The sequence below is a fragment of the Podarcis vaucheri genome, assembly GCF_965113315.1.
Source record: "Podarcis vaucheri genome assembly, chromosome: 12".
NCBI lineage: Eukaryota > Metazoa > Chordata > Lepidosauria > Squamata > Lacertidae > Podarcis > Podarcis vaucheri.
In genome coordinates, this window is record NC_138750.1 from 37805094 (window position 1) to 37830449 (window position 25356).

A 25356-nucleotide genomic window follows, 5' to 3' on the forward strand; every position below is an offset into this window, starting at 1 on the left:
TCCTCCCCCTCGCTCTCTGTTTCCTTCCTTCTCTGCGTCTCTGCTCCTGAACCCCTGACATCCATCCCCCCCTCGAAGCCCCCCCTTCCCCCCTCCCCGCTTTCAGGTGTGGGTGCTGGGTGCTCCATCATCATGGGAGGGAATGCCGGATACAGTTCGCTCCCCGTGGTTGGCCGCCAACTGAAGACCTCCGATTCTTCCTCCTCGCGGTCGTCGACGTTGACCTGTTCCGCTTCCATCTCTGTACCGCCGTGCTCGAACCCAAGGTCCTCCCCGAACACGTCCGTGTCAGTCTCTGCGTCGGTCGCTCGACCTGGCATCTCCAGCCACTTCCGGCGCCATTGCTCATCTGGTCGATCGTCCCACCAATACGAGGTGTCTGACGCCGAACCCGCCGGTGATCCTTCTGGGGAACGGGTGCTCAGTGCGGGTTCCCCGTCCGAGTCGAATCCATGGAACGTGCTGGAAGAAAGTGTGGGCGTGAACAGCCAGTCGTCGAAGAAGCTCGCTGGCATGGGTCTGTGTGGGAAAAGGGCATGAAACTCGTCCTTGAGCAGGGGTTCCTCCAAAGCGTAGTCTGGCACCCAGCTATTGGCGCTGGCCCGGGTGCCCTCTCTGGCTAGGAGGTATTCGACTCCCTCTTCCCCCCATCTGGAGTCCAAAATCTCCGTGACCTCGTTGATGGGGTCCTGCTGCGCCACCCCCCGCGTCTCCGTCCGCTCCCGGAACGGACTCGGTGCCGTCCCGGGCTCCTGGAATCTGTGAGGTGCCTTGTAGGGAGTGAGCACCGACCTGTGGAACACCGGATGCATTCTGGAACCCTCCGGCAGCGCCAGCCGGAAAGCTACCGGGTTGATCTGTGCTTCGACTTGGTACGGACCAATTTGCTTGTGCCCCAACTTCTTCTTGGCTAGTGACCTGGTCGGCACTGCGTGGGCCGCCAACCAGACCCAGTCTCCTACGTGGATCTCTTCGCCAACCCTCCTGTGCTTGTCAGCTTGCACCTTGTAGGCGTGCTTAGCTAGCTCCAGCTGCCGTCTGAGTTGATCGTGGACCGCCTGCAACTCTGACGCGAACGCGTCCGCCGTCTGTGGTTCTCCTTCCCCCACTCTCTCCAGTCCCGGGAAGGTTCTGGGATTCCTCCCATTGTTGGCGAAGAACGGCGTCACCCCTGTGGACACGTGCTTCGTGTTGTTGTAAGCGAACTCGGCGAGCGGCAGGTAATCCACCCACGTCGCAGGCTGTTGATTGGCATAGCATCTCAGGTACTGCTGCATGATGGCATTGACCCTCTCTGCTTGCCCGTTGGTCTGCGGGTGTCTTGCCGATGCCAGATTGACCTTGACATGTAGAAAACCCATCAGCTTCTGCCAGAAATTCGAGATGAACTGGCGTCCGCGGTCGGACAGTATAGACCGCGGCAGACCATGCACTTTGAACACGTGATCTATGAACAGTTTGGCGGTTTGTTCCGCCGTGGCCACCTTCGCACACGGAATGAAATGTGCCATCTTGGTGAACAAGTCCACCACCACTAGTACAGCTGTCTTGCCCCTCGAGCTGGGTAAATCCGTGACAAAGTCTAGGGCCACCCTCTCCCACGGTTCAAACGGCGTTTGCAGCGGTTCTAACAGTCCCGCCGGCGGTCTGTGTACCGGCTTGGCCCTCTGGCAGGTGTCGCACCTCGCGACGTAGTCCGCGACCTCCCCTCTCAGCCTGGGCCACCAGAAGTCTCTCGCGACTAATTCCACCGTTTTTTCTGTGCCAAAGTGACCGGCCGTGGGTGCGTCGTGCAACTGTTGCAGTACCTTGGCTCGAAGTTCGTCTCCAGGCACATAGACGGCCCCTTTATGTAGGAGCAAGCCGTCCCGCACCTGGAACTCGTCTGTGTTAGCCGTGCCTCTGTGCACTTCTGCCATCTTCTCTTGCGCGAATGAGTCGTCCCGCAACGCATGCCGCACCGCATCCAGGTCTACCGTAGCTGAGGCACACGCCCACGCCGTCGGTGCGAAGATGTGCATGGCCGCCGCTGGCGTCACCTCTTCTAGGTATTGCGGTTTCCGGGACAGTGCATCCGCCATGATGTTGGTGTCTCCTGGGACGTACTCTATTCGGAAATCGAAGTCCGCAAAGAACTCTGCCCAACGTATCTGCCTCTGGTTCAGGAACTGCGCCGTGCGCCAGTGCTCCAGATTTTTGTGGTCCGTGCAAACCTGCACTGTATGCTTGGCGCCGATCAGGAAATGCCTCCATGCCTTGAACGCTGCATGAATGGCCAGCAACTCCCTGTCCCAGATGGTGTAGTTCTGCTCCGACTTGCTGAGCTTCCTGGAGTAGAACGCTCCCGGCCTCCAGACCCCCTGCGGGTCTCGCTGCAGCAGGACGGCTCCCACGGCTCTGTCTGACGCATCTGTCTCTACCCTCAACGGTTTACTGGGGTCGATATGCAGCAGTTGCTTTTCCGACGCGAAGAGACGCTTGAGCGCTTGAAAGGACTGCTCCGCCTGCTCCGTCCAGATGAATTTCTTTTTCTTGGAGCTGAGCGTGTCCGTAATGGCCGCCGTCTGCATCGCGAACCCCTTGATAAATTTGCGATAGAAGTTGGCAAAGCCAACAAACCGCTGTACCTCCTTCCGGTTTCGCGGGCTCTTCCAATCCAACACCGCGCGAACCTTGGTGCTGTCCATGGCTAGTCCCTTGTCCGACAACTTGTATCCCAGGAAATCCACCTCCGTCGTGTCGAACTGGCACTTCTCTAGCTTGGCGTACAGTCTATGTTGTTGCAACCTCCTCAGCACCTCCCTCACGTCTTGGTCGTGAGCTTGCTGCGATTCAGAGAATATCAGGATGTCATCCAGGAAGCAGACGCACTTCTTGTAGAGGAGCCCCGCCAATACGTGATGCATGAAAGCTTGAAAACAGTGAGAGCCATTTTGTAATCCAAAGGGCATAACTCTGTACTCGTAGGTGCCCAGGGGCGTGAACATGGCCGTTTTCCACTCATCGCCCTCCCGTATGCGGATGAGATTGTACGCCCCTCGTAGGTCCAACTTGGTGAACACGCGTCCCTTGCGCACCGTCGCGAGGAGGTCGTCAATCCTGGGCATGGGGTAATCAGACGGCTTGGTCATCTGGTTCAAGAGGCGGTAGTCCACAACGAGTCTTTTTTGGGGCGTGTCTTTCTTTTTCACGAAGAAAACGGGACTGCCCCCCACTGCCTTGGACTCTCTGATGAAGCCACGCTCCAGATTATGATCAATGAACTGTTTGAGTTCCTGCATTTCGTCCTCAGACATGGAGTATAGCCTCCCCTTAGGCAGCGTCGCCCCTGGCAGGAGGTCAATCTTGCAGTCATATGGCCGGTGAGGGGGTAGCTTGTCCGCCTCCTTCTCGCAGAAGACCTCCAAAAAGTCCGCGTATTTGTGGGGAACTGTGTGCAGCGTCCCCAACTGTAGTTGCGATTCTTCCTCTTCCCCCTCCCTTCTGGGTATAATGCAGTGTTCAGCGCAATAAGAAGAACCGAAGATCAGCTGTCTCTGGTACCACGCCAGTGTCGGACTGTGCCTGTCCAGCCAGCTCATGCCCAAGACGATGGGAGTGTCCGACAACTGAGTGACATTAAAGCTGATGACTTCTCTGTGGTTACCTAATCGCATCACCATTGGCGGCGTTTGCTGCACCACTTGCCCCCCTAGTAACTCTCTCCCATCCACCGTGACGACTTGCAGGGGCAGAGTGGCAGGCAGTAGCTGTATAGCGTGTCGCTTCACAAAATCCTGCGCCATAAAATCTGCATTACTCCCAGAGTCCACAGTGATCGGGACGTCTATTGTGAGTCCATTGGGCAGCTGGAGCGATGCGGTCAGTTGCACGACCGGTTTGGGCGGGAGGGGGTCTGTGGGTTGCAAGATCTCTGGGGACTGCTTCACTGATACGTCTGGCTGGGCCCCAGTACTTCCGTCTCCAGCCAGACATCGTCGTTTCCCTGCAGAGGTTCTTTGTGCTGTGTAGCTGTCTCCACTTTAGCAGCGGCTGCAGTGTGCTTCAGGCTCCTCTGGGGACACTCTTTCGCCAAGTGTTGCGGACTTTCGCAGATGTAGCACTTCCGGGTCCCTCTAGGAGTCTTAGATTTGCCTGCTCCTGGTGCTAGGGCTCTGGTTGCTGACTGAGCCCTGGCACCTCCCACCTCCATAGGTTCTGCTCCCCCTCCTGGCGGAGGCGTGGATTGCGCACGCTCTGCTTCTCTGGGAACGAAGGAAAAACTTCTCGCTGCTTCGCGCCCACTACGCCCCTCCTCCCTGGCCCATGGGCGTTCTTCTAGCCGCACTCCCGCAGATAGCGCCCTCTGGACCACCTCCTGCGTGCTCTTGGGTCTCTCCCCTCTCGCAATTTCGTCCTTAACTGGGTTGCTGAGACCCTCCCAGAAGAGATCTCTTACTGGAGGCGAATCTCGGTCCCATTCTAAAGCGCTGACGAGTGCGAAAAAGCGTGCGTGGTACTGTCGTACCGTGGCCCTGCCTTGTTTAAGTCCATGTATCTCCCGTCGCGCAAGATCCACATCTATGCTAGATAAAAAGCATGCATCCATCGCTTTGATGAAGGCATCCGCCCTTTGAAGCGCTGGATCCTTATCCCTCCACAAATTGCGCAGCCAAGCTTTAGCATCTCCATGCAAATGGGATAGGATAAACCCCACCTTCTCTTCCTCATCTCTAAAGTCCTTTGCCAGCAGTTGCAGTGCACACAGTACATCTGCTCGAAAATTGGGGTACTGTTGCAGGTTCCCATCAAAATGCTGCACAAGACCGCCTGATCTCCTTGCCAACCCAACTCCCTCCGGCTTGGGTCCCGTTTGTACCTGCTTGGCAAACGCTTCAAACCTGGCTTGGAGATCTCTGTAGGCGAGCGCTGCTTCCTCCTCCCTCTTTCGGGATGCTAATATCTCTGTGTTTAATTGTGTCACTGCCTCTTGCAGATTTGCGATTCGCTGTTCAGCCGTCATGCCTGCCGATTTTGTGAGCTTGAGTCCAGGCACCCCTCTTCACCCCTCGCTGCGCCTTCTCCCGCTGCGGTGTTTCAGGCGCCTGGAACTTCTTTGTAGGGGAGACGAGACTTACTGTCAGAGCTGCCACCAGGTCCCAGCTCACACCGGACCACGCTAGCCAACGTTCACTTTATAAGAGTCTTTATTGAGTTACAAGTTTCATGTCCGAACTGCAGCGTGCAGCTCTACACCTTCCATTCTAGGTCGACGAAGTCTCGTCTGACTCTCCGCCCCCTGTGCACCAGCTTAATACCCTAGCCTTGCTCCACCTCCTACGCCTCTCCCTGCGTCTCTGGGTCCCACTGCTCCTCCTAGTCTCCTCCCTCCTAGACTCCTCCGACGCTGAAGACCCCCCACTTCCTTCCTCCTCCTTTCGGCGGGCTTTGGGACCCGGCTCCCTCTCCGGGCTGCTTGCTGCGCCAGCTTCCTCTGCATTTGAACTTGGCGCGCGCGCCCAACTCCCTGCCTTCCTCTTAACCGTTGCCTCGCTCTCTGAGGAGGGCGTGACCACCCCTGACTCGTGCCCTCCCTCCTGCTGACAGCCTCCGGAACCCGATGCCTGGCTACCTTCCTCCCTGCTGCTCTCAGTCTTGAGCGTGGGTCCCGACTTCCAGCTGCTGCCGCTCTCAGTTATGAGCGTGGGTCCCGACTTCCAGCTGCTGCTCTCTGAATCTCCTCTGTTCCCTTCCTCCTGGGGTGTCCCCCCGGATCCCCCCCTTGCTCTGCTCACTGGGGCTCCCTTTTGGGAGTCCTCTGACTCACTGCTTAGGCTTGGAGATCTCGGGTCGTCATCATCACTCATTCTCCCTTCGGATTCCTCCCCCTCGCTCTCTGTTTCCTTCCTTCTCTGCGTCTCTGCTCCTGAACCCCTGACAGCAATGATATGATTCTAAAGTAAATTTTGAAGTGGGAAGTGAGAAGACAATAGGAATTCCTTATGAATAGGAATTATAAGGCAACAACAGAATAAAAGCAAAAATATTACCTAGTTCCACAAAATTAAGGAAAATGTATCAGCTATGATGAATTTAATGCACAGCAGAAGAAAGATTACCGTATTGGCCCGAATATTAGCCACATCTTTAGACTTCAAGAGGGGGAAAGAAAAAAAGACAATACCTGAATATAAGCCGCTCTCTTAGAATTCCGCAGGCACTCACACCTGTTCCGTTTTACCGTATGTCTGTTTCAGCAGAGATATCGTAAAAGCCAATTTTTGTAAGGTCGCTTTTCATGGTCGGAATTTGGGGAAAAAATGAGGCCCATACAGTGGTACCTCGGGTTACAGACACTTCAGGTTACAGACCCCGCTAACCCAGAAATAGTACCTTGGCTTAAGAACTTTGCTTCAGGATGAAAACAGAAATTGTGCAGCGGTGCAGGAGGCCCCATTAGCTAAAGTGGTACCTCAGGTTAAGAACGGACCTCCAAAACAAATTAAGTTCTTAACCTGAGGTACCACTGTATTCAGGCCATACGGTATATAAAAAGACTGTACAATTTAGTCTATATTACTTAAAGACAGATCTGTATATGCAGTGTTTGAATAGTAAGTGCTAATGAAATGCATAGAGAAACCTTGGAGCTAAAAACTGCAAAACAACTTAATTAACCACTATGACACCTTTTTGACACAGATAGAAATAGCCTGTTACAACTATTCTCTATGTTTAATTTAATAGTAGATGCCAGTTGCATCATCCAGTTATATTACAGTATATAATTCAGGAATTGGAAGGATGGATGATTTAACTTTGTGAAATCCTTTCAAACATTGTAAATAAACAATATTTCCCTTGGATTTAAATGACAGAAGCAGATAACTAACTGAAATCTTCCCAGATATGGATTTTTCAGCTAAAAAAACCATGTGCTTTTAAAGAGGTGGTGGTAGAGGAAAGAAGACAAAGAAAGGCTGGAAACACTGGAAATTTGAAACCTGGTAGCAGATCTGAGGCTGAGAGATATGTGCCGAATCAATAAATTTTGCCTAAAATGGGAAGGCTGAGTCACAATACCTCCAGAGAGCATGTCTGTATTCAGCCTGAGAAAAGCTGAACTATGGAATTCCCTGCCACAATGAAATTTAGCAGTGAATCTAACAATTTCCCAAGAATTATTAACTGTCAATATAAAAGGATATCAGTAATTAGCAACTGATTACGCCAATTTCCTCCTATATATATTACTGGCTCTACCCCTCCACCACCATATTGATTCATGGGCCTCAGAAATGTTTAGCCCTGCCAAGTAAGCCTGGGGCTTAGAAAGTCTGAGAGGCCCTTGACTATCAAGCTATTTGGGTAATTAAAAGGACTGCCTTTTTCTTTTCAAATATAAAGCTATATCAGTAAAGTAGTACATGCATGCATTTGGTTACGCCAGGTTCTATCATGGATCAATACCTCAACCTATTACCACAAAGTATGTAGAAACAGCTTTTTTATATTTCATGCCTATTTTGAAAGACAAGCTATTCCAGAACAGCTGTGTAAGGGTTAAGTATGTACACAGCGAAATGGGAGGAGAATGTTGTAATTTTGGTGGGGATTTATGAATTGCTTAGGCCAGTCAGCATCTTGTGCACAACAGACTCTGTCTAAATCTATTCCATACCTGCTGGGCAGAGACAATTCCCCTCACACTTGGAACCTTGAAGTCCTTTAAGCAGTCTGTTCTGTAACCTTGGCAGCTGGGCCTTACACAATCCTTCATCTTTTGCAACTGGGCTTCACTAAATGAAACTATGGCAGCTTGTTAGCCAACAACTGAGCATGAAATCACTACACTGCAGACCCCTGTTCTGTGAGTCAATCATTTTTTCTCCCATTACACATTTGTATGCTAAGGTCAAGGAAAGGAACCAAAAATGGAAGGTACGGAATAAAGTGAATACAAAAGATTGTGAAAGGCAGGCAAATCTATTTGAAGATGTAGATTTAATGCTGTATTAGGAAGTTTGTTAATGGATTAAAAATACATTTGAAAGTGGTTAAAGATGTAAAAGGGCTTATTGTTCAACACTGTATTTGAAGCATTCTGATTCTTCTAGAATCAGTAGAGAAGAATTACGTATGAGTTACTAGTGTATTCAGCATCCTAAAATCTGAATACGTTATTATGAACACATGTATTACTGGGTAAACAGAAGGTCAAACTACATGTTATATTACACATGTTCTTTTAAGCACATGCTTGCAATTAGCTACCTCCCCGCCCAACTGCACTGATTTCCCACTGAAGGTTGCCTCTGATGCCCTCTTCCTTCCCCGGTAAAGATGGATGGCCACTACTGGACTAAAATTTGCTAAGATCTCAGGCTTATTGTGAATTGCTGCTGTTTGAAACACTATTTTACTGTTTTGTTTTTTTTTAAGCTTGTGACTACTTATGAAGCGTGTTTTAGAAGAAAATTGATCAATATCTGCTGCAAAGAGTGGCAAGAGGGGATATGGGCAGGGAAAAATTGGATAACATCCCTCCTCTCCCTCAACACTCTAGATGCAATTGGTAGCCCCCAGTGGATGGCTTTTTGTATTAGTAGCTGAAACACCAACTGAAGAGAATGCAACTAGCTTTTCAGAAAGGGCAAGCTAACGGTGCTTTTGTGAATTAATGTTTTTAAAAGTCCAAAGAATTGGGCCATCCCAGGATCATGGAAAGTCACACCCGAATGCAAACCTATTGATAGTTATGTTCTCCAGCTCTACGGTCCCAAGGTTTGATACAGGCGCAAGGGATTGGTGCATGCGTCTGAAGTACAGCAGGCAGAGGGTACTGGTTTGTTAAACAGTTGAGGGCAGAAATCCCTTACCTGTATTTATATCAGCTCTGGGCAGTCCAGGTGATCCATGCTGCCTGCCAATTGCAGGGACTAATGTTACAAATCTCATTCCTTTCTGTATATGTACAAGGCTGAGCAGGAGAAACAGACACAGGCAGCTCATAGAGCAAGACTCAGCCATAGACCTTGAGGTTCTTGGTTCTTAACACAAACACCTCTATAAACATGCATCAACATTCAAATTCTGCAGAGAAGTAACACTAAAGTTTGAGGTGGGATAATTCACAGACCATATCCGAAAGGCATATTCTATTGCTCGGTGTGCAGCAGAGCATTCCAGGTTTGGGAGGTCAAAAGAACAAATATGTCGTAAAGTGGGATAGATTAATTTTATTCATAGCTATTGGCTACTTGCATGAGAAATATGCAGCCTGTCCCGAGTTTCAAGGAGCAAGTGCCTATAGCAACCATGTTCATAGTAATATACATCCAGCATAGGTGGTCAGACTTAACCTACATTCATGCAAGGACTGCATGGGGGGCAGGGAGAACCCTTAGATGCATGCAAAGCTACATTTCAGAGAAGAACTGAGCTTTACGACAGACATATTTTAAACTGCTGTGCTTGCAAATGAAGCAGACAGGCCCTAACATGATCAAGAACACCACATGCTCCATGTCCCAATTTCACATTCTATTTGTAGCAACTATGCAACAATATTATTTCTTAGGGCCCTAATAAGCTTGAATTCTGAAGTAAATTTGATGGGGGGATTCAATGTTGAAATATACTCTAAATTTACTTGCTCGGACCCTTTTTAGTATTTAAAAATCACTACACAAACATATATATGGTTCAGTTTCAGAAAACATCTACCTGGTATTATGCTGTTTCCAAGAGAGACTGATATAGTGAATACTGATACCGAAGCAACCCATAGCAAAGTCGAACAAGATATCACACACAAATGAAATGATGGGCTGGCCTTCACCAAAGCGAGGTTTAACGTTTTTCCCTCCATGTCCTGAGACATAGATTCTCAAAGGGCCAAGCCTCCGCCATGTGCGAATGTGATAAGGAGACGCCGGAGTCGCTTCAGCACATTATGTTCACTTGCCCCTTATTCAATGTGCCACGGGCAAATTTGTTGGGTCAATCATACAGAAACTAGAGGGTACCCCACCAAAATTCCACCTTGCCCAAATCTTGCAGGATAAGGATACCCATACGACCCTGAAAGTGGCTAGGTTCCTGGTCGCTGTCCTTACCCAAAAGCGTTGCCAAGGAGCACCACAAGCTAATTAAGGCGTAGTATGCCATTCCAGCTTATAGTATTTTATTGTTATAGTAGTGTTTTAGCGGCTGTTTTTTCCCACGTGCACAAGCTGTTATTTATGTCTTGTTTTTATCTGTATGGGCCTACGGCCGTAATAAATTATTATTATTATTATAATGAAATGATGCAACCATGAGTTAAGGAACGGAGGGAGATCAAAAAGGCAACTGCGGTGCAGGGTGAGGAGGTGGGTCTGTTTTAAGCCAGGGGAGGGGACCTCAGTGAGGACTCCTTCAGTGAGGACTCCTTCGGGAGTCCCTATCAGCTCCACCATTCTGAATCCCTGCTTCCACACCTGCCTATAACTGGCCAATTTGAATTCCCACAGCCAGTGGGAGAGGTTGTTATGTCTTCCGTTGGCTGTTGGAGCCTGGCAAGGAGAGGCTGGGTGATGGCGGCATGGATATGCCGGGCTGTAACTGCCATTCCACTTTTAGGTAAGGTCAAAACAATTAATTCCGGACATAAGTACAAAATAAAGAATGGGATGAAATGAAATTCCAGTGAAAACAATGTAGTCTATATATAACTATGAGGGGGGGAAAAGGTAGTTAGCACCCCAAAGTAATGGGCCATCCACCCAATAATACATTTAAAAGGATCTGCTTAAAGGAAGACTAGGGGAATGGTCATTCTGTCTACTAATGTCACTGTTAACCATTCTGTGCAAGAGCAACAGGACCCTGCTGGAAACGTATACACTCCATTTTCTCTTTTGGGTTAAAGCCAAATGCTGCCAAATCCAGTGAGATGGCATCAGAAACCCAGGCTGCTTCCGACCATTTCAGAGCAAAAATAATGACAAAGCTGCCCTACACAATTAGCCATTCTCACCCTCTCTCATGCTTCTCTGATTGAATTAGCTACATACTTGTATGGTTCAGCAGTTCTCCCTCTTAATTTCAATCCAGCAGTGTTTTTGCTTAAGGATGGCATAGTATCAGTCAAACAGGTATTAATCAACACAAACTACAAATGAAACCAGTGACCCTGTTCTCATGCAATGCTAAGCCAAACCATGGCTTACAGTTCATGATTTGCCAAACTTGTTTCAGATGACAGGGCCAAGCCAAACCATGGTTTAGCTCACTGCAGCACAGCAGCAGCAGGACCAGACGAGAAGCAAAGCAGTTGTGGTTTCCTCTCCAGAACCCACATGCTTCCACTAAGTCAAGGTCTGGCTTAGCATTATGCGCAAACTGAGCTAGTGTCAGTACTATTAGAAGGATAAAAACTGGTGGAAGGATATTTCTTCTTTATGATAGCTATACATCTACAGAGCCTCCCCACCCTCCTAAAAGAAAATAGGGTTTCTTTAAGATGCAAGGTTACTGCAGTACTTACCAAGAAAAAATGCTACATCTGCTCTTTTCTCCCTGTTTAAGTGTTCAATATAATTACAGCAAAGGGTATCCAGGGGGAAAAACAATCTTTACAAAAATAGAAAATTACATTAGAAAAAAGCCTCTGGGTATCTAATACTGATTAGAGTATCTACCCCGGATGAACATTTCTATTTACTGTACTTGGCTTTTCTCTTTCCAGTGATTTTGCTTCACTTAATATAGAAATGTAACAAGCTGCTCATGATACCTGCTCATGATCAACTAATATAGCACTATAGGAAAGTTGTGAGGGCTCCGATCCAGATCAGAACTGCAGCATGAGGGTGTTCAACCTATCTCCTCTCGCATCCTTCTCCTGACGCAAGTCTGTGAGAGACATGATCTTCCCCTTTAGGAAAACCTATGTGTACCTTAAAAAAGTTACACAGGACCAGTAACAGCACACATACCTAAATAGGTCATTGAAGCTCAGACATCACAAACAAGACTTGGAGATGGGACAACCTTCCAATCAGGCTGCCTGACACGTTTAGAAGCAGATATTTAAATTTTCATAACTAGACCAAGGCTGCAATCAAATGCCATTACGCACTGCTTGGAGGCCTAGAGGAATAGTCAGTCAGTCAGTCACTAGAGGAATATAGATTTGCTGCACCAAAATTACAGCTCCAATATCCTGTGCCTAGTAGTTTACATAATGCTATAGTCCTATCACTTGAGCTTGTGTGGGCCAGAATACTGAAGAACTACTTCCAAAGGGCAAGAACCATCATAGGTGATGCATTCACTACACCAGGTTATCAGAATGCTCACTGGCATGAAGGGTAGTATTGGGTCAGGAAGAAGCATTACTTCCCATCTTCTTGCCTTCCAGCTTGGAGGATCTGGTGAAGTGTTAGCACACAAAGGAATGGGTACCTGTATGATTGTCAGGAACTGCTCCTGGCAAGAAGTGTCACTCTAGCTTCTCAGGGGCGAATTTTCCAGACTGATCTTTCCCAGGCTGGTCATTGGCTACTAATGGGCAAGACAAAATATAAGAGGATTTCCTGACTCAGTGGTGATTTAGTCAAGCAACAGTTCCTATCTAAGCTCTAGTGTGACTTCTGTTTCTTGCCTTGTTCTTTATGACTCTGGGCTTGTCCATTGGCCCTGCCTTTTGGTTTGCCTCCCAATCCAGATTGCTTCTTGATGCCAACTCCTGGCATATTCTACCAGTTCTGCCTTCTGGTTTGCCATCTTTTCAAATTGTTCTCCAGCCCTAACTCTCAGCTCTGGGCTCCTAACTCACTCTAGCCTGATTCCCACAGCCTAGCATGGACAGTGATTCACAAACTGTTCATATAACCAACTACTTGCACACTTACAGGTGTTGGGCACATCTACACATTCTGTTGTTGACTTTTAAGGTAGAAATATGGTTCCACCCCCCATCTTGACATAATAGGACATGAATAGTAAGTTTCTTAACAATAGCTTTATTGTACTGTTTTTTTAAAAACACACACAATAAAATAAGTTTTCAAAAATGAAGTTGTGTATCTGTGGGTAGCAAACGGAACTGAATATCTGGAGAGGTAGTGAATTTTGCTTTTTTTATAAACTGGCAAGGCATCAATACTTTTAGCACTTTTGCTTTAAAATGAATCATTGCCTGGTATGCCTATGTAAAGAGTCACTATTCCTGTCCTTCATTGCCACTAAAAACACAGTCATTTTTTTTCATCTTAAAGTCTAGCTTCTGAACAAGTGTAGGATTTTTGCTTAAATGATGCCAAGTTAAAAAAAATACCAGTTGCAACTACAATTTTAAAATAATGACCTCTTACTATTTTGTCAGGGGAGAGCTTAAATAAATATTTTGTATGTTTGTTTTTTAATTACTCCATTCTGAGCTTTCACCATGTATATATAATCAACATTTGGAAAATTTAACTGCAGCTGGAAAAGGATGTTGTAATTCTTGAAAGTAAATTAAATAAAAATAAAAATAAAGAAACACAAGAAAGAATAAAGCCTTCATAGAGAGTTTCAGCAATTATATCTCCACAGCTACAGTATAACCCAAAACTTTGAAGCAGCTTTGATTGCTGAACCATGGTTGAAGGGAATAATTCGGCTTTCACTAAGAAAACAAGCACATTCATTCTTACCACAATGGAGAGAGGCAGTTTTAATTAAACCTTATCAAAAGATGAATAAAGAATAAACTCAATAACCATTCCACAGGACTCTATTTTCATCTGTTTAGCTGAAGCTTGCCATGTTCCTGCAATAATTAACCACTGTCCGAGGAATGCTGGAGTTGTGTTAATGTTGGTAAAGATTTAATTAGTTCAATTATCTAGAGAGTATTCAAGGCTCAGCACAGCACTAATTTCTTCAGGCTTTATACATACCTCAAATCAAAATATATAAAACTGAAATGTAAGTGAACAAAAGAAGCCCCCTATTTCACTTTAACTATTGAAACACTGCATATTTAATCGTTTTATTACCATATCTTTCAAAAGACTCAACCTAATACACGTGAACTAGTTATCATCATCTTGGACACTGAAAAAATAAGGTTTTGACTGGTTAAGTACAAAAATGGGAAAATAGAGGAGAGGCTGTGGCTCCTCTGCCATTTTCTCCTCTTGTCGCTTACATATTTTACTTCTTTCATAGAAAATGAAGCATTTAGAAAGCATTGAAAGCACAGTGACACAGACAACTGTTTCAATCTGTCAGACAGCATGGACAGACAGTAGGGATCATGTCAGAAAATAGAATGGCCCCCAGCGGTTTGACCTTCCTGGTGGGAAAGAGAACACAGTGGTGTGCTTGACAAGCTCAGCAACAAAAGAAGTATATTTAGTCCCCCCATATTCTGACATGCTTCTCACACTAAAAATGTGCTTAGGGATGAGGGGAAAGTTCATCTCATCTAGCAAGGGATAATTTCTAAACAGTGATTAACACTACCATTCTATACATGCCTACTCAGAAGGTAGTCCCACTGAATTTTATGGAACTTATTCTAGGTAAATATGTCTACGTTTCTAGCCTAAAAGTCTCCTCCCTGCACAAAAAAATTAATGAAGAAAACCTCAACTGTTTTTAAGGATTATTCAAACCATAGATGCTAGAGTCTAACTACTTTTTCGAACATTTAATACAATTTCATCCACAAGCTTCTCCAAACCATTAAAACAAATGTTTCAAACTGGGTCATTTTGGCATGTCATCCCATCCCCCTTGAGAACCAACTATTTTGTATCTGTCTTCTGAATACTAGCTTTAAAGGCATGTGCTGATTTACAAGAGGGCATTCTCTTTTTTGCTGGGGTATATAGATATTTTTTTTGTAGAACCCCCTCTGAAAATTCAGGCAATACAGATCAAACATTATTTGGGTTTTTATTGACATTCTCATTAGATTTATGAAGCCTATTTCCTGACACAAGATCCCTACTGAATCAATATATTTTATCCATGTAATGGAGCAACCAGTTTGTAGCCATATTTTTAAAATACTCTGCAAAAAACCCCATCTATATTAAATGTACTTACTAGCTGCTGGAAACAAACACAGATGTTTAACATCTCCCCAAATGCATGTTGTATTTGTTATTACGCTGACTTATGTATTAGGCATTATTACATAAATATAAATGTTTATTATAAATCCACATAAATAATAGATAACAGCTTAATAATGTGTTTAATGCTAGTACCTAACAAACAAGTTTTAAAATCTTAGTTACAGTATAGTTTATGGGGAGAGGGAGTGTTTTGTGTCCAGTTCAAGGGAAGTAATAGCCCTGCTCTATTCTGCCTTGGTCAGATCACACCTAGAGTACTGTGTCCAGTTCAATTTAAGAAGGATATTGACAAGCTGGAACATGGGCAGAGAGGGCGACCAAGATGATAAAGGGTCTGGAAACCAAGCATATGATAGCAATCTTTAAATATCTAAATGGCTGTCACATGGGAAAGATAGAGCAAGCTTGTTTTTTCCTGCTGCGGAAGGTAGAATCCAAACCCAATGGATTCAAGCTACAAGAAAGGATATTCTGACTAAGCATCAGGAATAACTTTCTGACAGTAAGAACTGTTTGACAGTGGAATGACCTCCCTTGGCAGGTGGTGACTTTCCTTTATTGGAGGTTTTTAAGCAGAGATTGAACGGTCATTTATAATGGATGCTTTAGTTGAGATTCAAGCATTGCAGGGGGTTGGACTAGACTTTGGGGTCCCTTCCAACTCTAAAATTCTATGACTTTATGATATGCAAAAAGTACAACCTTTGCTTACAGGTATCTCTACATACATACACTTTTGCATTTCAAGCCTTTTTTGTCTTACTGTTGGCAATATTGCCTTCATTCAAGGATAATACAAAGTATCTGATGGAGAGGGCCACAGACTATAAAAATTTAGACCATTAAGACTATTTGCAGTTTTTGTGGTACACGTAGGGGAAGGATCTGAGTTATATTTCATAATAATATGAAGAATAAGAGTTATTTGTCCAATCTGGTATCCAAAATATTGAAAGTGTATCGTTAATTTAAGAATCACAGCAAGCAACTGAACAAAGTCTTCACAGCTAAAATTTTGGAGCCAGGCACTCTAGTTGCAATGCAGTTAAAACTTTAAAAAATATGTTTTTCTCACATGCATTTCTCACACAGAGAGATTAATTTTAGTTTGCCAATTTTTGCCAAAAGCTACAAACTATAAAACATATTAAGTATAGACTTCTATAGCAGATATATGATACAGGATGTGGTTTCTGCTTTCTTTTTCCAGTCTTTCAAATATTTTGGGTTGTTTGAGTTTGACTGATGAGAATGAGGGTGTTTTGCATACATAGTAAAAAAGAACTTGTTTCAGCTTTGGAGTGCAAGTCATTTTTACCATACAAAACCCCTGTTTTTGTGCAAGCAGAAGAGACTACTTTGAGCCTTTTGAATATAGGAGACCTTAAAGCAGACAATAGTATGTAAACAATCTGCAAATATATAACTTTGCTAGGACAACCTCAAGGCTGAGAGCAAAGCTTTCAGAAAGACCCCTTCATCAGATTTCCTTCTACTCTTCATTCCGAACAAAGCCCTGGCTGACAATACAGAAATCTCCTTCTTTCTTAGGATTAAACCCCTTTGCAGGAAAAGTATGCAAATGCTGTACGTGTTTCCCTTGTCTGAGGCTACTCTAAACCAGATATCTTTTCACTGTCTGTTTTATTCAGGCAGACCATCCTACTGGCTGACAGGGAGACCAGCCTTCCAATTCAATATGTTTCACAGTACTGACAGTTGGATCCTGGGGCCTGCCATGGACTTTAAAAAGAGCTCATTTAGTCATAATTAACTATTCCTTGCATATTTTCTAAGGTATGGTAATTGTGGTAATAGCCAACAAGTGAAGCATTCATTCCAGTTTTCTTTTAATTTTCTTTTCCACAGCATTTTTTTTAAGCTCCTTTCCCCTTTTTTCTTATTACTGGCCTCCTCCTTGGTAACCTTCAGAGAAACTAGACAGAAAGAGGTACGTGGGGGGGGGGAGAGGAAAAGGTTGCTTTTAAAAAAGCAGAGATTGCCAAATTTTACCCATTATATAATTGTTTTGTATCACGGAGTGGAGAATATAAACAGGATACAACTGGTATTAATATTCAAAAGATTGGCAAGCCATCCTTTCTGCATAGTTGGGGAATAAGTTGTATCTAACTTACTACATATTTATATGATAAATGCATTTGTTCTTATCCATCTGCTCTTACTGCCCAAATCTGAAATTAGTTGGAAATTATATGAGTTCAGGCAAGGCCATTTCAAACACTTGTGTTTGAACAGATCAATATACCCACAGAGTGCAGGGGTGTTTATTTATTTTTCTTTTATTGTGCAGATACAAAAAACCCCTCAGATTTATTTATTTTTAATCCTCACAAACATATAATTAAAGATTGGTTCTAAAGAGGGAATAAAATCTTCAGTGATGTTGCAAGTGGAGTATAATTTGGAGAATGTTAGAAGCATTTTCTCCTGAAAAATAAAATTCAATTCTTGGATGTCTAGGATGCCAAAAAAAGGGAACTCCCTCTCTACCTATTCTGCTACAAAATTTTCATTTCCTCCCAAATGCACTAGGCATATTCAGTGTAATAGCAAATGGCATACCACAGAATTAGCAGCTCACCATCTAGATTCCATTAAGAAGAAAAATACATGGTAAGAGAGTGTAGCATTTGTAACAGTCAAAGCTGAATGAAATATCATTAGAAGAAACACTCATTCATATGACAGCTTTGTGTGCTGTTGACTGACCCCTTTAAGCATGTGTATATTTCCCTGTGTCTAAGGGTTGGGAAACTGTTCTGGCCTGATGGCAACGTTTTGTCTTTGTCAGCCTTCCAGGCACCACATGGCAGTGATGGGTGTGGCCAAGGCGAAAGTGGGCATGGTCACCCATACAGATACAGAGACAAATACCTTCCCACAGCATTTAGGCTTGAAAAATGCATTTTAGATTTTTTTCAAGCACTGCTTCAGTGGTTCCACTCCTATACTTCCAGGGCCACTTCCATAAAGTAGTCATGAGGGGTTTCTGTTTCAGTTCAACCCCATGGAAATTATCTTGTGGTATCTTGTCACCCATGCTATTTAACATTCATATGAATTCTCTGGAAGCTGTCACCAGGAGATTTGGAGTCAAATGTCATCAATATGCAGATGACATCCACCTCTATCATTCTGTTCCATCTGACTCTGGAGAGACAGTTGAGGTGTGAGATCAGTGCTTGGAGGCAGTGATGGGATGGATGTGGGCCAATAAACTGAAGAGGAATCCTTAAAAGACAGAGGTGTTACATGTCTCAGGTTCTCATGTTGGGAGGTGGGCAAGAGCCTTCCCTGAATGAGGTTGTACTTTCCTGACAGGAGCAGCTTTGCTGTTTGGGAGTGCTCCCACATTCAACACTGTTACTGGAGGCTCATCAGTTGACCGGTGACTAGGAATGCCTTCCTTCAGCTCCAGCTGGTTTGCTACCTATGACCCCTTTTTACTCCATGCTCTAATAACTTTCAGACCGCAATAATTCAATGTGCTATATGGAGGGCTGTCATTGAAGATGACCCAGAAACTTCAGTTGGTCCTGAATGCAGCAGCTAGATTACTGGCTGAGGTTCCAGCTTAGATCTCACATAACCCATGTTTCAAAACAGCTGCACTGGTTGCCAGTTCATTTCTGGGCCCAATTCAAGTTGCTTACGTTAGTGTTTAAAGCCCTAAATGACTCAGGTCCAAAATATCTGAAAGACCGCCTCCTTCTCTACAGACCCTACTGAGTGCTGAAATCGGCAGAGGGACCCTCTTGGCAATTCCTCTGCCCTCAGAGGCTCAGGGGGTGGAGGCCTGGGAGATGTTGAAGGGCAGGAAACAAACAAACAAATAATAAAACTACTAGTGCACAACTAACTACCATATTTTTCGCTCTATAACACGCACCCGACCATAACACGCACATAGTTTTTAGAGGAGGAAAATCCATAGGCATGCCACCCGTAGGCATTCCCTCCATAACACGCACAGACATTTCCCCTTACTTTCTAGGAGGAAAAAAGTGAGTGTTATGGTGCAAAAAATATGGTATTTATAGTTGTTTTTACAGTAGTGCCCCGCAAGACGAATGCCTCGCAAGACGAATGCCTCGCTAGATGAAAGGGTTTTTTGGTTTTTGCGTTGCTTCGCTAGACGAATTTCCCTATGGGCTTGCTTTGCAAGACGAAAACGTCTTGCGAGTTTGTTCGCTTTTTTCTTAAAGCCGCTTGAAGAGGCGCAGTTGCGATGGACCGTGCTTCGCAAGATGAAAAACATCGCAAGACGAAAAGACTCGCGGAACGAATTAATTTCGTCTTGCGAGGCACCACTGTATTTATAGGACTGCAGCCAAAGGTCTAGTGCACAAACTGTTAAGCTGACTATATACCAAGTAGCCCTATAAACAGTTTCGGTGCTAAATATAGTATTTTTTAAGGCATACATATTTTCATATTTTTCCGGATTTCTATGCACACACAGCCTGTAGTTGAAATTCAGAATATTCTGGCTTGTTTAAAATCTATAAATTATAACTAAAACTTCACATCTACAATGGTACTTCAGTTTACGAACTTAATCCGTTCCGGAAGTCTGTTCTTAAACTGAAACCATCGTTAAACTGAGGCGCGTTTTCCCTAATGAGGCCTCCCGCCGCCAGTGCCCTTCTACCATTTGGATTCTGTTCTTAGACCAGGGCACTACTTTCGGTTTTGTGGAGTTCGTAAACCAAATTGTTCATAAACAGGGCAGTTCTTAAACCGAGGTACCACTGTATTTTTGTTCCATTATCACAGGGATGAATAATCTGCAGCTTCCAGGTATTGTTGGACTATAACTCCTATCACTCCTGGCCATTGATCATACAGGCTGGGGCTGATGGGAGTTGGAATCCAATAACATCTGGAGGGCTGCAAGTTGCACACAGCTACCCTATGAAATCTAGTTGTCATATCAAAATTGGAGAATGGCACAGCTTATTCCTGCAGCAAACTTTACTTAGCCCTCTCCTGTGCACCTTGTTTCTGCAATCTAGTAGAATGATTTTATTTCCTTGGTAGACAGAATGATATTGTAGCCCTGAAAATGTCTCCTGATTCCAAAGAAGCAACCCATCACCAATGGTACTTTTTCCAAAGTGTCTTCAGCAGTGAGTTGCTGTTTGTTCCTCCCTATGAGTTTTTGGATTACCGCTTGCTGTCCTCACCCCATGAGTCTTCAGGGTGAGCCTCTTTCCTTCTCCTGATGCAGACCAGTAAACTGCAGAAACAAACTGCGCAGAAGTGGTTGAATGCAAATTGGCTTAGAAATAATTAAAGCCATTTCCCAGCACAATCAAGGTTGCTTATTATTAACAGTAAGTATCAGCACTGTTTAGATTTCCTCCCCGCCTTCCCTTTCTTAAAGGTCAGAAGGATGAATCACAGATTCTATACTGAAGTAAAAAAGGGGGGAACGACCCTAAAAATGATAAAATTGAAGATGTCGAGATTAGCACTTTTGGAGGGGCTAGACCATTTTAATAAAATAAAGTAATTACTTCCTACACTGCCACCTTGGCACCTTGGGTTGCACTAGTCTCTACCTGCCTTGTAAGCTTTTGAAGAAGATTGATGGTCCTCTAAACTCTATATCCACTCACTTAAGCCTTGGTATTTCTAACTAGCTAGAATGTTTTGCTTTGATATATTCTAATTGTACAATTTAATTTTCAACCATCATTAAATATATTCATAGGCTAAACACTCACAGTTCTAATTTACATCCTGGAACAAAACCCATGTCTACTCACAATGAAATTTTATATATAGTGTATGTGCTATTTAGGAGGGTACAGGATCACATAAGAAAGCTCAACAAGATGCTGGACAAAGACCTGGAACAAAAAATAGAAACATTATGCCCAAATCCTATATAGCAAACTAATCTATTTCTAAACTGAGGAAGAATAAAAGTACAGCTTTCACAAAGGAAGGTGTGGCCACCAAGCTTTGAGGAATCAAGCCTGAGGGCAGTGATTGTACAGAGAAAAGTGCATCAGTCACCAAGTCCTAAAGAAGTATCAGTTTGAAAGTTACTGCCAAGGTTGGCAGAGGTTGCCTGTGGGGTCTTGCCCAAATCCTACACAGAAGGAACACAATGTGTCCCTCACCAGAGATAGTTCCCCTCCCCTAACACGTCTCAACGCCTTCGCCATGTGCTGTGTCATGAAGATTTTGGGTATCACATGGGAGGACAGAGTCTCAAACAAAGACACGCCCACATTCCCAGCATGTTTGCACTCCTGTCTCAGCAACATCTACGCTGGCTTGGTCATGTCCACAGATTGGAAGATGGCAGGATCCCCAAGGATGTGGGGAGCACCAGGCTCATTGCCAGACCGATGCTGCATTACAAAGGTGTCTGCAAAGGTGACATGAAGGTTGGCAAAATCAACTCTGCCATGTGGGAACACTTTGCAGACGACTGCAGTACCTGCAGACACAGTCAGGTCATGCATCCGTAGCAGTGACCAGCTGATGAATGACCAGTGGGAGAAATGCAGAGAGAAGAAACACCAAGGTGCATCGGCAGCAGCACAACTGGATGCCTTCATCTGCCCCAGCTGCAACAAAGCATGTCTCTCCCATATTGGTCTCTACAGCCACAGCAGGTGCTACAACCTTCTGACAGTTTAACTTCACCCCCAAAGGTGCACTCCTTCATTGTTTCCCGAGGCAGACGGATGTCAGCAACATATTATATCTACACCATGTCATCTTTACTTGCAGCTACATGCTGACTATAGCAGCGTGGCACCATAAGGGAAATATGTCTGTAGAAATCAAATTACCTTAAGAAGTAAAATGAACTCTGCTGTTCTCTGTAGTGTGTGGTGTCATTTTCTTTTGCATCTTCCTACATTTGGCATCACTTATTGTCAAACACCACAGTATGCTCAAGAGAAAGCTGTGTCTATTGATCAGTGTCTCCAAACACTAATGAAGTCCTGAACCATCATAAATTAATTTGCTGCCAAGTTCTCACTCACAGTTGTTAATGCCCTATAAAGCAGTCTTGTAAATAAGTCCACATAAGTTAATAGCCTGCAATTTTTTTGCTAGTCTGCTGGGGACTGCCACTTGTTCTCTGTGCTGGCTACTGAGTAGACATGGAATATTCTCATCCTCCTCTGCAATTCAGCTCACCAAATGAAACTACTTGTCTGTGTTCAATTTGTATTTACCTATGGCATCCAGGACTGCACTTAATATGTACAAGGTTGCTATTAAGAAAGTCCTAGATCAGAAATTCTGCAAGGTGATACAGCTCACTGGTACAGCACATGCTTTCATGCAGGAAGTCCCAGGTCCAATTCAACCTCCAGTTAAAAGCAATTTGGACAGCAAGCCTGAGAAAGACTTTCCTCTCCCTCAGACTCCAGAAAGCTGCTGCCAGTCTGAGTAGAAATACTGGACTAAGTACTGATCTAAGTCGTATAAACTTAATAACATGGAGGTATTACTCATCTCTCACAGACCATCTGTTTTGTTAGAATTGAGGGGGTAGACTACATGAATTACCGCATTTTTTGCACCATAACACTCACTTTTTTCCTCCTAGAAAGTAAGGGGAAATGTCTGTGCGTGTTATGGAGGAAATGCCTAAGGGTGGCATGCCTACAGATTTTCCTCCTCTAAAAACTATGTGCGTGTTATGGTCGGGTGCGTGTTATAGAGCGAAAAATACGGTAGTCCCCACTCCAATCTGTTCTATCAGCTCTTTCACTGTGCTGGGGGTGAGGAACAGAGTGCAGGAAAGGGTGACCAGGGATGGAGGCCAAACCATGACTCCTTCTCTGTGGCAGTATCATCACAATACTTCACTTTTAGTCAGCTCAAGTGATAAGCCAACTTGCAAGTTTGCTTGCCTCCTATGTTGTATATAAACTTTAGTTATAGTTTATAAAATTCACCCAATCCTAATCCTATTTTAGTCAGTGACAATACTGTGTTGCCTGGAATAAGAGGGCCTGAAATCTACATTGCATGTACTATATATTATCTTCCTGCTATTCAATATTATGCACAAATATTTTTTTCCACACCAATTATCTTATGTACCTATCAGGGAATAAGTAGAATTTATTTTAGAGTTCAACTAAAGTAGGCTTAACTTAATAGGGAACCTGAGGTCTAGTCCAAGTGCTCTCTATTTGGCCCCAGGAACACACCTGAGGCACACACCACCTCCTCCCCAGACCTGCTCCATCCCCTCCTCGAGTGTTTTGCCTGACTAGAATGTGTCCTTGAAGTGTGGTGTCATCTTTTGCTTGCCTGAATGGAGAGATGTGTCCGTATAAACCTATAATTTTGCATGGTTGAATGGTGTCTACTGTACAATGGTAAGAATCACATCTATTGGTCTGCCTATGGCCATGTTCAACATTGCTATGTGGCCCCCAGAAGGTTCTTTGCAAGATAAAATATTCTCAGAAAATCTTAGAGACCACTGTGCTTGTGTATGAATAAGAATAACTTATGAGCTGCTTGTATTACAAGATGGGGGGGGGGAGTTAAATTGAATTGTCTGTTCCAAACCCTAAATTTGGGGGGGGGGTAGTTTGAAGTCATTCAAATAACATTGCATTGCAAACTAGGAATGGTGTTCTGATCTCATGCAGTCTGCCTACCCACTGAAAATAAACATGAGCTGCTTTATAATTCAGTCTGTGTTGGAGACGGGGTTTTTTTTGCCTTCCAGCAGAAGCTAAATGGGGTGTGTGTAGAGAGAAAATCACATCCAGAAATCCCGCCCCGCTTTATAATGAATGCAACTCATATATACAAGCTTCTGCTGAATTGCTACAATTGCAGAGATAAACCATTTGAGAGTATGTCAGGTTTAATTAATACAACATGACCTGATCATTTGCACAGTTAGGAAGAAAGAAGTTTGCATTCTTTAAATCCAGAGCTCAACCTAGAGATTATGCTAAGTTGCTTCATTCACAGTCCACACTCCTCCGCACATGTCAGATGGGCAGCATTTGTCCCCTCTAGTGATAAACAAATTATACATGAAATCAATTCCACTTCACAATAATTCTCCCTATTGGGCATTATCTTTCCTCCTCTGCTCCCTCCAGTTAAGCGTGCATCCTGTAACTTGCTAATGAGCTGGGGGCTCTCTGTTCCAGGTGGCACCCCCTGCCTCGAAGTCATGACATTTCCCATTTCGAATGCTGCTGGCATTTTTCAGCAGCTCCTGCTAACTAGCCTTTTTGACCTGCGCTAAGAGGAACTCATCTCATTGAATCCTCTAACCTGCCAATCATTCCAGCAAATGATCTTCACAGTCACTCCCAAGGCAGGAGGGAAAAAAAGAAAGAAACAGAAAGAAAGGAAAAGCTAGCGAGAGAATGAGGGAGTAGGCAAGCAAGCTGCCTCTGCAGCTACCTAATGAGAATATTTTAAGTCTCAGAGGCAGCAGAAACACTGAAAAACTGGTGGGAAAATTAGGATAGAACTGAATGCCTGGCCCTGTAATTACTGATTTCTCTCCATCTTGAGATCATGTCAAGAGCAGCACCTCTGAGCTTTGTTTTTTAAAACCTAGACAAGTAAATTTCACCATATAGCTATGAAAATAATTTCTTTCCTCTGCCACCATCAATATGTAATTCTCACAAGGCTACTTTATCAAATAGAATTCTTTCAAAATTAATTAAGAGCTGTAAGCTTGTTAAAATGAATGTTTGCAGCTAAAATTGATTATGTGGATTTGGTGGCAGTAGGGCTGTAAGTATATCCTAAGAACATCATTTTTACCCTGTAACACTGTATTCAACCAGAAATATGTTTTTGCACAGAATTTGTGCATTATTTGTATGTTACGTATTTTTGGTTTAGAACGCTTTAATATAGGCAAAACTGTTTTTTTAACAACAATGGTTATCCAGTGATATGCCTATGTTTATTTAAAAGCTCTGTACATATCTCAAATTTTGTTCAAACTTTGCAAATGCCTGCTTCAGGATCACAAGATACTGAAGATGAAGAATGCATAAACACATTTTGTTGCAAATATGTTTTAATTAATGATTCTGAATTTCAAATCTCTCCCTCTCTACTACCCTTCATTAGACCATTAACACTATTCTATTTCTATACGAAGATAGAAGAAGCCTGTTATAGACTGGTACAACAAAGTCATACAATTTGATCAAAATCATGCTTAAAAATCTCTGCACTAATAGGCAGGATTCCCTCTGAA

At 44.1% G+C, this 25356-nt stretch overlaps 1 protein-coding gene and 1 long non-coding RNA gene across 17 annotated transcripts in view; one reads left to right on the forward strand and one right to left on the reverse strand.

Annotated features, from left to right (window-relative positions):
* LOC309515908 overlaps positions 1-25356 on the forward strand; it is a 304876-nt gene that overhangs the window by 208306 nt on the left and 71214 nt on the right. The window contains exon 12 of one of the 11 annotated variants that reach the window (XR_014212714.1): positions 9730-9807. The exons of the other annotated variants lie outside the window; for them this stretch is intronic. This is a non-coding gene — a long non-coding RNA (uncharacterized lncRNA). Of the gene's footprint in view, positions 1-9729; positions 9808-25356 lie in introns of those variants that run through there. 11 annotated transcript variants of the gene reach the window in all.
* The window catches only part of CDK14 (cyclin dependent kinase 14), a 241054-nt gene that overhangs the window by 20487 nt on the left and 195211 nt on the right, over positions 1-25356 (reverse strand). The gene's annotated exons all lie outside the window — the stretch shown is intronic.